The sequence below is a fragment of the Pleurodeles waltl genome, chromosome 3_1 (assembly GCF_031143425.1).
Source record: "Pleurodeles waltl isolate 20211129_DDA chromosome 3_1, aPleWal1.hap1.20221129, whole genome shotgun sequence".
Taxonomy (NCBI): domain Eukaryota; kingdom Metazoa; phylum Chordata; class Amphibia; order Caudata; family Salamandridae; genus Pleurodeles; species Pleurodeles waltl.
Window position 1 is genome coordinate 1,272,690,007 of NC_090440.1, and position 12,956 is coordinate 1,272,702,962.

Below are 12,956 nucleotides of genomic sequence, written 5' to 3' on the forward strand. Positions count from 1 at the left end.
GTTTTTTGGGGGGGGCCCTATTTATATCTATTGAATGTGTTTTCTAATTTATTAAGCATTTAACGGCAGTTTTGTATATGTGCACAATTGCTCATTCTATAAATTAAAGAGCAACATATAGCTATGTTAGCACATCACATGGTTCATTTCTGGATTTTTTCTAAGTTTCTACTTAATATTAATTAACCAACATTTTACTTAACAAACTGTAAACATCAAGAAGACCCACAAACACACATTGAGCTCATTTCAGATATAAACAGAAAACACTCAGTACACACAATACAGCGCGCTTTAGCCATTTTTCATAAATAGCGCCGTCGCAATTTACTTACAGAACCGTTTGCAGATCCTAGTTGTAAGTCATATTTACAAGAAAAAAAAAAAAAACACTTTTCTCAATTATTTCCAAGAATAGCGGACCCATACTTTATTAAACGTGATGGGGCCCACTCCGTGCTTTACATATAGTTCATAGGTTGGAGTTCCAATCGGAGGAACCGGACATGAGTCCTCCAACCGGGAGTCCCTTTTACAACCAAGACAAAACAAATTTCCAAGTCTGCTAAGACCAGGCATCTTCGCTCACTAGTCTAGCTTCAAACTTCAAAGGATTATCGTTTACGATAGTCTCGTGAATACACGAGTCCTTCGGCTTTGGTACTTGCAAGTTCCAAATCAAAGTGATCCCAAAGGGATACCAAACCAAATGTCCAATTAAGGACCAAACCAAGTGTCCAACTAAGGACCAAACCAAGTGTCCAACTAAGGACTGGGAGACGCTCCACTTATACTTAACTGAAAATATCAATGACGTCACCAGAAGACTCGTCTTATCGTTTCGCTCTACCAAAAATCAAGGGTCCAAATCAGGGCGATAGCCAGGGCAGCAGTCCTTCATAGCCGTCGGGAAGCGGGGAACCTCGCAACAAAGACTTTCGGACCACGTCGACATGCAGGGGTCGATGAAGTGGCGGCCTTCCTCCAGAATTTTCACACGAAGCTCCCCACGGACCTCAGGCTTGGACCGGTACCGCTGGTATCGCCCCACGTTTGGGCGCCAACTGAGGTACTGGGTTTTTCAGAACCGGTACTGATCCGGTAACCCAGCGGTGCCAGGGTACACCCAAAGACCTCGGGTACTTTCCTGATTCAGACTACAGAAACTCAGAGTCTTCTAGGTGAAGTCAAAGATCGAATTTATTGGCTGCAACCAATTGACAAGTGTCCTAGAAGTACAACAGCACGATTTGTATGTTCTCAGGAAACTGTGTTTCAATGCAAAGTCAGGTTTCCTTATATACAGTTTTTTAAGCTTCAAGCAAACATTCTTGACATTTTGGTTGGTCATTCACATGTTTTCACTACAAAGGAAAAAACAGTGTCATGATGAAACCTCATATTTCATGTCATCCAACCCATAATAAATTACCCGGCAAGGCCTAGTATTTTACATCAGATAAGTGTGGACCCCCAATAAAAACGGGCACCTCCCCCTCGTAAAGTAAGAAGAAGAAAAGAGCAGGTGCAGGTGTGAGCAAGATTAGGCAGGGTGTGTGAGCGATAATAAGGGTTTTATGGCATGGTGTGCCTTGATGCTATCTGATTCGGCCACTGGGAGAGGGACTGACCAAACAGGTTTGGCCTGAGGCAATGGTTCCAGCTTGCCCAGGTCAGAGAAAAGTCAATCAAGGTGTACGTGTCCTTGGAATCAAATCTGACTGTATTATAAGCCTATGTGAGGGCAACTTTTAAAATGGCTGCCGTGTATAAAATGGGAGCCACGAGTGCAGGACGAAAATGGAGATTTCGAGGTGAAAACGCTGCTGGAATTGAGCGAAAATGCTCATGCTTAGTGTACTAGTCATTATCGGTCTTTTGATACTAAAATCGTACTGCTGTGGCAAAGTAAATTACATGGGTCCAGAATTTTTAGAACCACAAAGATTACGAAGTTGTCATATTATAATGAATATGCGCCGATTTGGGACTCTTCTGGATCCCCGGAGTGGACTAAAGACACCCTGGCTATTCCCCTGAAAGAGGCAGGTTTGTTGCAATGGAAACATCTTTGTTATAATGGTGAACTTAGAGACTTTGATAGTCTTAACATTGAGGTAGGAGGAGGGCTGCCTAAGTTCAAATATCTTCAGATGAAGTCCTGGGCTGGTTATGTAGCAGAGGAAGTGGCAAGTACTAATGGACTTGTGGACCAGATGCACCTGGATACCTCGATGAAGAAGGAAGTGGCGAAATGGTATTGGCTGATGTTGGATATTGTGGATGGGGAATTTAACCTTCCGGAAGAAGCTGCAGCTTAAAGACCTTTGGCAAGTATCTACTACACTTTTTTATAACACGGTTAAACCTGCTACGTTAAGGATAAATCATCTATTCTCTATCCACAGAGCCTTCTGGACACCCACAAAATTGTCCAGGCTGAGACAAGATAACGTGGTGAGGTGTAAGAAGTGTTGTTCTGCATCAGCTGATGATTTACATATGTTTTTTTGACTGCCCTTTACTTTGTACGTTTTGGCAAGAGGTGAGGGAAGCAGTTAACAACATTCTTCCCTCAAGCCCAAAGGTAAGACCTTCGATTTTGATGTTTGGCTGCTCATATGAGACACGGAAGATGGGTAGAGATGGAGCTAAACTGTTGTTTTATATGATGCTGGTGGTGAGAAGGGAGAGTTGTAGAAAATGGATCAGCCTTGTCCCCCCTACCTTTATTGAATGGAAAAATTATTTAATTTATTATTATAAGTTTGACTGTTATAAAGTTTGTAAGAGGATCAGATTTCGGAATCCGCTAAAGCAATGGTTGAGAAGTGGGGAGGTATAAATAGATATGAGGTTATCCTATGATTATATCCTTCCCTCTGCTTTCCGCACTAGAGTTTTGGATGGAAGGTTTGTCCCAGACAGGGGTGACGTGGTTAGGGGTCAGAGGAGTGCAGTTGGGTGAGAACCTTTGCTGCCCCTCCTCCTCCCCCACTATTGGTCAGGTGAGGGAAATTGGGAAGACATATGAGGATAAAAATAAAAATTAAAAAAACAATACTATCCCCTCACAACAGAGAAATAAAAGGGGCAAAATGCTGATAACGTTTTGTAAGAAATAAAAATATTTCTTTAAAACGTTTGTGGTCTGCTTGAAAGACAGCAAAATGAAGTACGCAAGACACAAAGTTTGACATCAACTAAGAAATGAATACAAATACAGGTTATCTCAGGTAAAAAAAAATCCTACAATAAAGTACAGAGTTTAACTAGAAGGTAGTGCTTGTTCAAGGAAATAAGAGTTAGATTGTTCCACAGCAGAGTAATCTAGAATCTAATGAGAAATATGAGGATTAAATAAGAAGAGAAGCTGTGAGGCAAAAGGTATTTGTTGAGGGTATAGTTCATAAGGCCTTTGTTCTGAAGAGGAAGCAATTTATTTTAATTCTCACAAGAATGAAAACACTAGACAAGATTTTTAGATCTGGCATCCTTGGCGTGGTCTCCCCTGTCTTTTTTGCTTCTTCTTCCTATGTTTTGACTGAGTGCTGGACTCTGTTTTTGCTGATCTTGTTACTCCTGGCACTTTACCACTATGGACCAGTACTAAAGTGCAAGTGTTCCCTGTGTAAACTGTTTGTGTAATTGGCTTTCCATGATTGGCATATTTGATTCACTAATAGGTTCCTAGTAAAATGTAATAGAGGTGTCCAGGGCCTGTAAAACATGTTATTAGTGGGCCAGCAGCACTGATTGTGCCACCCACATGAGTAGCATTATAAACATGGCTCAGACCTGCCACTGCAGGGTCTGTGAGTGCAGTTTCAAACTACCAATTCGACCTGGCAAGTGTACCCACTTGCCAGGCTCAAACATTCCCTTTTGCACATGTAAGGCACCCCTAAGGTATGAAAAGGGAAGGTTTAGGCCTGGCAAGTGGGTACACATGCCAAGTCGAATTGGAAGTTTGAAACTGCACCCGCAGACACTGCAGTGGCAGGTCTGAACCAGGTTTGCAGGGCTACTCATGTGGGTGACACAACCAGTGCCGCAGGCCCACTAGTAGCATTTTGATTTACAGGCCCTGGGCACCTCTAGTGCACTGCACTAGGGACTTACTAGTCAGTCAGTCACAAAACTTTATTCGGCAAATGCCATAAAAGTACAGACAAAAACACAAATACCACACAATAATTACGTTACAGTAAATAGATAGAAGAATAAAATAGTACCATATCTAAAACATTACGTAAACATCCGGTCTAAAAACCCATAAAATAAACAAATAAAACTCATAACATAAGGAAAATCACAATAACAGAATACAAGAATTAACTTACAATATTAAACTATACATACATATACATTTAAAATGAAATGAGCCTTTTCCTAATACTTAAAGAAGCAGTAATAAAATCTAATACAAAATGACAAATTTGCCTATCTGGCAATCTCTGAAAATATATTAAAGCTTCCTTGTAATGGATGGGTCTAACAAAACGTAAAGTGGGTAAAATGCAAACCCCTCTAGGAGCAGCATAAAAAGGGCAAAAGAGAAAAAAGTGCAAAGTACTCTGGGTTGATCTAGAATCACAGGGACAAAGAGGTAAATCCCTGTTCCAAAAACATGGTTCAGGAAACGCTACCTTAAAATGAATTAAATTAAGTCTAAAAAGTGTTAAAAAAGAAAGTATCTTAAAACTGGAAAACCAGGTCAGATAAGGTTCAAGGCATGGGGCTGTCACAACCTGAGAATAGGAATCAAAGGATTTTAATTTCAGAGAACTGCAAAATCTCAGGTCTGATATGTACTCGGAGTAAGTAGCCTTCAGAACGGACCTAGAATTTATAGTTAATAGGTGAGGTTCATCAAACATATATCTAAGACCTAAATTCTCAAAAGAGTTTCGTAAAAACATAAGCCAGGGGATCCTATTTGAATTTTCCAATTGTAAGCATTCAGAAATACAATCTTGGACCAATTTTGCCATTGGGTTTAGCCAACATCTAATCCAAAGCAATAATGGCGCCAAAAAAACCCTGTCCTCCAAAAAACACTGACCAAGTTCTTCGTGGCAGATGATATTTGCAGTACATTTTGGAACCAACAGTAATCTTCGCAAAAATTTATTTTCGACCCTCTGGAGAGATGGTACCTTTACACAGCCCCAAACGCCTGCTCCGTAGAGCACAGCTGCGGTACACTTAGAATTATACAGAGTTTTCATCTGTGCAGGGGGTCTATGGCCTAATTTAGTAAATCAAATATGTCCATCATGGAAGGCCAATTACACATACATTTTACATAGAAACACTTGCACTTTAGCACTGGTTAGCAGAGGAAAATTGCCCAGAGTGTCAAAAACAGCAAAACAGAGTCCAGCATGCATCAACAACCTGGGAAACAGAGGCAGAAAGTTAGGGGAGACCAGGCTAAGGATGCCAAGTCTAACAGGCACAGAAAGAGATATGGGGGGTCATTCTGACCCTGGCGGTAAAAACCGCCAGGGCCAACGACCGCGGGAGCACCGCCAACAGGCTGGCGGTGCTCCCATGGGCATTCTGACCGCGGCGGTACAGCCGCGGTCAGAAACGGAAAACCGTCGGTGTACCGCCGGTTTCCCGCTGCCCTGGGGAATCCTCCATGGCGGCGCAACTTGCTGCGCCGCCATGGGGATTCCGAGCCCCATACCGCCATCCTGTTCCTGGCGGGTTTGGCCGCCAGGAAGAGAATGGCGGTATGGGGTGTCGTGGCCCCCCTGGGGGCCCCTGCAGTGCCCATGCCAATGGCATGGGCACTGCAGGGGCCCCCGTAACAGGGCCCCACAAAGATTTTCAGTGTCTGCCATGCAGACACTGAAAATCGCGATGGGTGCAACTGCACCCGTCGCACCCCTTCCACTCTGCCGGCTCCATTCGGAGCCGGCATCCTCATGGAAGGGTGTTTCCCGCTGGGCTGGCGGGCGGCCTTCTGGCGGTCGCCCGCCAGCCCAGCGGGAAACACAGAATACCCGCGGCGGTCTTTTGACCGCGCAGCGGTATTCTGGCGGGCCCTGCCAGGCCGGCGGCTACCGCCGCAGGCCAGGGTCAGAATGAGGCCCTTGGAGTTTGGGGTCTCTGTACTCACAATTTAAAAATAAATCTTTTGGTAAAGCTGTTTTTAGATTGTCAGTTTGAAAGTGGCACTTATAGAAAGGGGGCATTTTCTTGCTTAAACCATTGTGTGACTTTGCCTGCTTATGTTTTACTTGTCTGGTTCAGATTGACAGTTGAGCTGTTTGTGAATCTTCACTAGACAGTGACACAAAGAGAGCTGGGGTGTAGCCTGCATATCCTGGTGGGCCATCTGGGCTATAGTGGAGGAAGTAGCTGACACTTACACTTGAATGGGCTGTGCTTGACCTCACACAATGCGGTCTCCAACCCCCTGGTATGAGTCAGGCAGGATCTCATGAACAACAGGCAGGATCTCCTGAACAACAGAGACTTTCCTATGAAGTTTACCTACCTCAAAGGCAGAAAGGAGTATAAGTAGTGGACCCACAACCTCAGATTCTTAGATTACTTCTGGAACCAAGAGGAACCTTTGCCAAGGAGAAGATCTGAAGTGCTGCATGAGGAGTACTGCCCTCTTCCTGTGACTGTGCTTTGCTGGGCCGGCCCGCAAATACTGCTTCTGCCTGAAAGAGGACAAAGACTGGACTTTGTGGACTTTGTGGTATATTTCTGCTTGTGAAGTGTCTTCAAGGGCTCGGACTTGCCTCCTGTTTTGAAGTCTCAGAGGCTCTTACCCTGCCAAGTGGTGCCCTATCCAGTCCCTGGGCTCTTAAAAGGTGAAGCTGAGAAACCAAGGTGAAAATCCACACCCAGAAGTTGTGCGTGAAAACCTTTGATGCACCACCTGCAACGTGGCTGTAAAAACAATGTTCCACCCGCCTCTCAGCTGAAATCAACACACCACATGCATCAAAGCTGGAAAATCAACGCATCAACTGCATCATGGCTGGAGAAATGACGCAACACCCGCCTGCAGCTTCTGAAATCGAAGCAAACCCCATGCAGCATTTTTTTCCATCACTGCGCAGCCGGATTTCACTGCACACATCATCACAGGGCATCAAAATCAACGTGAGTCTGCGTGGATCCATGGTGCCCGGTCCGGAAATCAACACATCACTCTCTTGCAGGAGAGAAAAATGACACATTGCCTGCCCAACTGGAGAAGAAACAACGCACTGCCTCACTCGCGAGTAAGGAATCAACACATCGCTGACTTTTCTGATGTACGCTCGCCCATATAGCTTTATTTTTGACGCAAACCAGGTACTTTGTGTAACAACAAGTTTTTCATTGTTTTCAATGGAGTAAGATTCTATTATTCATTACTTTACTTGTGTATGTTGGAGTTTTGTCATTTTGGTTTTGTTTGATTTAGATAAATATTGGCTATTTTTCTAAACTGCTGTGGTGTGCATTTTGTAGTATATTCACTGTGTTACTGTGTGTGTTGGTAGAAATACTTTACACATTCCCTTTGAGACAAGCATGACTGCTCGTGCCAACCTACCAAGGGGGTGAGCTGGGGTTATCTTAAGTGAGTATCTTCCTTGCCCTGACTAGAGTGAGGGTCCCTGCTTGGACAGAGTTCAAACTAACTGCCAACCATAGACCCCATTTCTAATAAAAATAGTGTTGGGTATGATGAGAAAAAGCCAACAGAAAAGACTTATAAACAGAACTAACTTTTGCAAAGTTTTTATGGGTGAATTGAGATATATGTCTAGTAGTGAGCCTTTCTTTAATGAACAAAGCTACTTGTAAGAGAACATAATACTGCATGCAGTTGATGTATCTTGGCAATATTAAAAGTTGAAATATGGATTTCCTATTCAGAAGACGGTAATAATACCTAGAAATATACAGGAAACCATTGCTGAAGAGGTCCAAGGCAGGGATAAATAGGCCCCTGTATATAAATAGAATTGTAGCACTATTTGTAGTGTTCGCCAGCAATCAATTGGGATACTCAAAAACTTTCTACGTATGTTTCTATGCAAAACTCGTAAGCAAACATTTTTATCCATGCAATGTAAGAAAATATATAAATGTACAGGGACATTCATTAGCATGTTTATCAAGGAAAGTATGCCAAAGCACCTTTCATCCCTTTAGAATGTTAGCTGTACATCACTCACAAATACAAACTCTAGTTAGGAGGCTACCATGTGAAGAGTTCTGCACTATTGTCAGGAGAAATTAATAAAAAAGAAAAAAAAGTTATTTTGCACAGAATACTAGCAGAGGTAGGGAAGGTTTGTGATGATTTGCAGTTTTGTTTCTTTGGACCTGTCCAAGAGTGCAGAAAGATGCAAGACATGGAATTTGCAGGTGTAGTAGAAGAGGAGTTAGGTATTGCAGTTGATAGTTTTCATGAAGAGATTAGAAAGTTTAACACAGTCTCTTCAGAGAAACCAGACTATGTTTGCATATTTTGTAGACGCAATCACTGTAAAGGTCAAAATTGTTATGTTACTGAATCTTCAAAAACTGAAGACAACAACAAAGAGGCAAGATTTTACGTCTTATTTTTTAATGGAGGAAAGTTTTGATTGTTGCACACAACAAATTATATGTAAATTGCTATAATGAATTAGAGGATAATACAATGTCAGCTAGAGCAGTGTATAACAAGCTAGAACTCATTCCAATCCCAGAAGAACTTTAAGGTTTGAATGTTTCTTAGTTGATACAAATTTAATGTATACATCCAATTCAAGCTATAATTCAGATGGAGCCAAAGACAGGAAAGTTACCTCCAACTGAGATTCAGAAAGGTCTGAAAAGCAGAGCTGTATGCTTGCCATTAGCTTTTAAACAGAATAGTGTAACTGTATGTGTGCAAAGAGATTTGGAAGAAGGTCTGATAAGTCTAGTTAATGATGTACCTACGAAGAGTAAAAAGATATGGCAAGAGTTAGTGGATGTTATCAAAGTAAAAGAAGCTGTATTATATCTGGTACAAAACAACATTTATTATGAAAATGTGGATATTCTACAAGATATTTCACGTATGAAGGATGCGACGGTGCCATCTAAGGGTTAGTTTGAAAAGGCTGTGATGACCATGCTGTACAAATTCCGACAGCTAAGTACAGATCAACTCGACTTTACTCAGAGGACCCAAGATTTATTCCCTATATATTTGATCTACTATTTGAGAGTGACTTGTCTGGGTCATCTTATGCAGTAAATTGCATTCTCAAACCAGGAAACTGCAAAATCTGTCAAAAAGGGAATTTGTTGACAAAGTATATGGAAAAGATGAAAATCTGGAATACAACTTAGTTAATTTGATGGCGTGTCAACATGGTACCAACGAGTATTGGTATCCTTGCCACAGTGAACTAAAATGCATGTTAAGAAACCTTGGAACTCCTACTTGGGTTCTAACACTGAGTTGTGATGAGTAAAAACCAAACAACCTATTGGAATTCTTATGAGAAGCAAACTCAAACATAAATTACATCAAAGTGAAGACACCAGGAGAACTCTCCTTGTTAGACCCTGCAAACCTTTGCAGATATTTTAACCATAGGTTTCAAGCAATAATGACTTTCATCTGCAACAAAAGTACTCCTCCTCTTAGTGAAGTGACTGATTTCTTTTAGCACAAAGAATACCAAGCGAGAGGTGTGCCCTATAATCGCATGCTGTTATTGGTAAAAGATGCCCTGAAGTTTGAACAGACTATGGTGAGTCTGTCTTGTCTTTCACAGAACAGCAGGTGACATGTGATAACCCAAAAGATACTACTGACAATTGATTGAGTAAATTTCTATGAGTTCAAAATCATCAGTGTGGATACTGTCTAATACTGTCCTTGAACATACAGATCAAAATAAAAAATTTACACAACATGTCCTTTTGGATTCCCACGACCTGTGATCTCAGAAGGGCGAGAGAACAGCTTTTTGTCTGCAATGAGACACACCCTGACTGGGAAATCACCAAAAACTACATAAAACCTCAGAAGAAGAGAAGCTTCTAAATATATTAATGACTACAACCCTGTAATTCTGAAGGTATGGAACGCAAATATGGATATTCAACTTGTTGCAGGTAACTTCAGCGCTGTAGCTCGCTACATGACTTGTTATATAACAAAATCAGAGAAAACTGAAATTAAAGTGATGTTGGATGAAATTTTGGCAGAAAAGACTCTTAGCAAGAGATTGTACAGTTTTAGTTCGAAAATGCTTTCCCGCAGGGAAATTGTATCTTATGAATGCGTAGATAGGGTAAGCTCGGCCAGTTTGTTCTCCAAGTCCAGAGGAATTGTGTGAATAAGCCTAGTCCTTGCAAGCAGTCATAATAAAGTGTTAAAGTCTTTCCCAGAAATACAGTACCTTGCAGAATTTGATCCTGGGAGCACAGACATTCTAAAGACTAACATGTTGGATACATTCTACCCAAGAAGAAGTTCCTATCTTGAGAATGTGTGTCTGTATGAAGTACTTCAACAATATACTTACAGAAGTAATGTAACTGAAAACATAGAAGAAGGAAGATTTGCAGTCACTGGATGTGACACAACAAATTAACTCTAATAAATCACAAGAAGCTAAGGGCCAGATGTAGGAAGGCATTAGCGCCTCGCAAACGGCGAAAAACGCCATTTGCAAGGCACAAATGCCTTCACGCGATGCAGAAACACATATTGCGAGTCGGTACCGACTCGCAAAATGTGTTTCAGACTCCCAAATAGGAAGGGGTGTTCCCTTCCTATTTGCGATTCGCACCGCGATGTAGAGTTGATTTGTGACCGCAAAAGCGGTCGCAAATCAACACGCAGTTACCATCCACTTGAAGTGGATGGTAACTCATTCGCAAACGGGAAGGGGTCCCCATGGGACCCCTTCCCCTTTGTGAATGCTCACAATAATATTTTTTCAGAGCAGGCATTGGTCCTATGGACCACTGCCTACTCTGAAAAAAAACGAAACTAAAAGGTTTCGGTATTTTTTCTATTTGCAGCTCGTTTTCCTTTAAGGAAAACGGGCTGCAAAGAGAAAAAAAAAAAACTGCTTTATTGAAAAGCAGTCACGGACATGGTGGTCTGCTGTCTCCAGCAGGCCACCATCCCCGTGAGTGCCTAGACTCGCTATGGGGTCGCAAACTGCGACCCACCTCATAAATATTTATGAGGTGGGTCTTTGCGACCCCATAGCGAGTCGCAGAAGGTGTCTGAGACACCTTTTTGCATTTCCTTTTGTGAGGTGCAAATTGCGAGTAGCTGGGACTCGCAATTTGCACCTCGCAAAAGGAAAAGTACCTACATCTAGCCCTTAGTTGCCAAACTCCAGATAGAAGAGAGTTTTTTAATTTGGAGCTTTACAGCTATTCAAATCATGGTGAAATGAATCAGATCTACTTGGACACTATGGGGGTGATTCTAACTTTGGCGGGCGGCGGAGGCCGCCCGCCAAAGTTCCCCCAACAGAATACCGCTACGCGGTCAGAAGACCGCCGCGGTTATTCTGTGTTTCCCGCGGGGCTGGCGGGCGACCGCCAGAAGGCCGCCCGCCAGCCCAGCGGGAAACCCCTTCCCACGAGGAAGCCGGCTCCGAATGGAGCCAGCGGAGTGGGAAGGGTGCGACGGGTGCAGTAGCACCCGTCGCGATTTTCAGTGTCTGCTATGCAGACACTGAAAATCTTTTAGGGGCCCTCTTACGGGGGCCCCTGCAGTGCCCATGCCATTGGCATGGGCACTGCAGGGGCCCCCAGGGGCCCCAGGACACCCCTTACCGCCATCCTGTTCCTGGCGGTCACGACCGCCAGGAACAGGATGGCGGTGAGGGGGTCGGAATCTCCATGGCGGCACAGCTGGAGGATTCCTCAGGGCAGCGGAAAACCGTCGGGAGACCGCCGGTTTTCCGTTCCTGACCGCGGCCATAGCGCCGCGGTCAGAATGCCCTTGGGAGCACCGCCAGCCTGTTGGCGGTGCTCCCGCGGTCGTTGACCCTGGCGGTCAATGACCGCCAGGGTCAGAATGACCCCCTATGACTGTTATGAAGTCTCATTCAAGGATGTAAAAGACAGTGTACAATGTTCTGTCTTTCTAATGTGCTTGCAGATGTTGAAAGATGAGATTGAACAGGAAGAAACAATTGCTGCAGAAATAGCCAGGGAGAGTTCACTAAGTAATCAAAGTTCTGACCTAATCAACTATTCAAATCATGGTGAAATGAATCAGATCTACTTGGACACCATGACTGTTATGAAGACTCATCCAATGCTGTAAAAGACAGTATCCAATATTCTGTCATTCTAATGTGTTTGCAGATGTTGAAAGATGAGATTGAACAGGAAGAAACCATTTCTGCAGAAATAGCCAGGGAGAGTTCACTAAGCAATCAAAGGTCTGGGTAAGCAAATCAAGTTCCTCTTGGAGAACCAGTAATTCAAAATGAAGCAGCCATATCTATGAATGAGGTGGAGATTACCATGCAGCAGGCACAAGAGGAAACAGCGGATTTCAAACTGTTAGCAGAACGACTGAACAATAAAGAAAGACAAATTTACAACAACGTTAAAACTAAAATAGATTAGGATTCCTCCATGAAAAAATACTATGTGACTGTCCTAACTATAAACTAATATTACTGTACATAAGTGGACAAGCTGGCACTGGCAAAAGCTTCCTAACTAAAGTACTCGCCAGTTACATACAGAAGACTACAGATTCAAATTTGTTATGTGTAGTAACAACACCAACGGTCTTAGCTGGACATAACATTAAAGGGATTACTCTACTTCGACTAGTAACGCTGCCTGTTGAAAATGACAATAAACTAGAATATCAGAAGTTATCTGGTAATGCTTGAGAAATCGAAAGTATTGAAAAAAATGAAACTTCTAGTAATTGATGAAGTGAGCATGGTATCGAACATAAT